The sequence below is a fragment of the Berghia stephanieae genome, chromosome 13, assembly GCF_034508935.2.
Source record: "Berghia stephanieae isolate SIO BIC M18660-M18661 chromosome 13, UCSD_Bste_1.3, whole genome shotgun sequence".
NCBI lineage: Eukaryota > Metazoa > Mollusca > Gastropoda > Nudibranchia > Aeolidiidae > Berghia > Berghia stephanieae.
Window position 1 is genome coordinate 34212601 of NC_088372.1, and position 2500 is coordinate 34215100.

At 31.8% G+C, this 2500-nt stretch overlaps 1 protein-coding gene across 2 annotated transcripts in view; it reads left to right on the forward strand.

Moving 5' to 3' along the window:
• The first annotated feature begins 1400 nt into the window (after positions 1–1400).
• The window catches only part of LOC144958565 (uncharacterized), a 28639-nt gene continuing 27539 nt past the window's right edge, over positions 1401–2500 (forward strand). The window contains exon 1 of one of the 2 annotated variants that reach the window (XM_078890630.1): positions 1401–1536. The gene's annotated coding sequence lies outside the window, so the exon portion shown is untranslated. The remainder of the gene's footprint in view (positions 1537–2500) is intronic. The other variant, XM_078890629.1, reaches the window with a different exon arrangement.

Here is a 2500-nt window from a genome sequence, read left to right on the forward strand (position 1 = left end):
TGAACTTCACAGGAACCCAATGCAAATCCTGGACAACAGGTCTTATAATATGATTTCTATTTTTCGTTAATATTAGCCCCTATGAGACGAGGCTTCGTGCCCTTATTTGCAGGTCTGATAACCCAATTCCTTATGGGCTCATTGTCGTAATGGAAATTTAAAAAAAAATAAAATAAAGACGCAAAATAGTGTCCATTACAAAAATGTTAAACTTGGCCTATAAGTGAGTTCGGATGTCGGACCTGCATATATGTACACGTCTACACAAGGAATAAAATCTAAAAGAATGTTTATGAATCTGCCGCACTAGTCTCACAAAAAAAAAAAAAAAACAACAACAAAAAAAAAAAACAGAACAAAACTTTTTTTTTTAATCTTGGTCTTCAAATATCGATCGATTGATTAAAATGACATTGGCATTGTCACGAGCAGTCAAACCTAAGACTTCCCTGACCTCCCATAGTGGACAGGGATGTACTTACTGTCTTCTATCACCTGATATCTGTTTTTCCAATTGCTTTCTGCCTTTGTCTTGGAATGAGATTACTTAGTTTAGTCCTGACCCTGGCCGGAGTCCTTGGCTGATAGGGAAGCAGTCGAATGTATAGTTATCGTTTTAGGGAGATATTTTTTTCCTTGTAAATCATCTCTCTGTTATGTACAGTATTTTTTTTAAATTGTAAACATTTGAGTGTATTCCTCTTATTTGGTTTTTGTGCTTGTGACTGGATGAGACTTTTAGGTAATCTCAAACTAAGTGTGCTCTTGGAATCTACATCAAAATCCCCTTTTTCTTACTTTTATCTCATGTCTTTTTAATTGTAAACCTAGAATGTTTTTATTATCGAATTTTTTCCCCTTTTTCTGGCGCTGATATGGCCTTAATGTGTTCAAGCGCCGTAAAACCCTTAAAAACTAAACTAATACAATAAGAATGTTTATGAATCTGCCGCACTACTATCTTTATTCTTTATATATATATATATATATATATATATATATATATATAATATATATATATATATATATATATATGAGTTTTGATGGGTACTTGAAGGTACGAGAGCGCTCGAGAATATATATATATATATATATATATATATATATATATAATATATATATATATATATATATATATATATATATATATATATATATACATAAATAGGTCACTCGCGTTTTGTTCTGTTCCGATACAATTTGATTTTAATTTATATATATTGGCTCGGTTGGACTACAACCTGAATATAATCGTTCCAAAAAAAAAAATAATAATAATAAATATATTTTTTTTAAAAAGAAGAAAAGAGAGAAACTCAGACCGACAGACCAGTTGCCGTGCTTGTACACAAAAGAATTCATAAAATCTTGATCAGGCACTGAATATGTTAAGTGAAACAGAATTTACGAGGTCCTATAACCAACACGGTCCAAACGCACTGAGCTGTTAAGTGTTCCATGATCGGTGCTAACACAGACAGACAGGACAAGTTCTGTGGCCCGTGTCAACAAAAGTGTCCTCGGTTTTGAATTGAAGTAAGTAACTGTGAATTATAATGTGTTTTTTAAAACATTTATTATTCGTATAGAGGGTATGAACCCATTGGTTGTTGTTGCTGTAGTTATTATTATTATTATTATTATTATTATTATTATTATTATTATTATTATTATTATTATTATTATTATTATTATTATTATTATTATTATTATTATTATTATTATTATTTTCTCCTCCTCCTCCTCCTCCTCCTCTCTCTTCTTCTTCTTCTTCTTCTTCTTCTTCTCTTCTTCTTCTTCTTCCTTCTTCTTCTTCTTCTTCTTCTTCTCTTCTTCTTCTTCTTCTTCTTCTTCTTCTTCTTCTTCTTCTTCTTCTTCTTCTTCTTCTTCTTCTTCTTCTTCTTCTTCTTCTTCTTCTTCTTCTTCTTCTTCTTCTTCTTCTTCTTCTTCTTCTTCTTCTTCTTCTTCTTCTTCTTCTTCTTCTTCTTCTTCTTCTTCTTCTTCTTCTTCTTCTTCTTCTTCTCTCTTCTTCTTCTTCTCTTCTTCTTCTTCTTCATCTTCTTCTCACCCTCATCCTATTTTACCTCTCTCGTCCCCTCAATCTCATCTTCTATACCCCCTTCTTATTTCAATCAAAATAACACTGTCACAATATGGAACATTTCGTACTCAAAACCCTTTTTCAGTCAATAACGTAAACTCCAAAATGACGTGAGAAAATGTGTCCATGCCGATTAGATTTGAAGAGACACAGATACTTATTTCGTGTTCCTTGATTCTTTGTCTCCATCGTTTCTATGTTTCATGTTTGTGTTGAGAATATTGGGTATTAACTCATTCAACCCTAACACCGACTATATCCGTAGTACACCCGGGGTTAATTTTACCCCATGCCTATTTATTACATTTTTCTGAGACAGTTTATAGGCGTAGAATCAAAGTTAATGTTTTTAGTCTTTGTATGTTAATGATGGTTGAATAAAACTATCTATAGATAGAA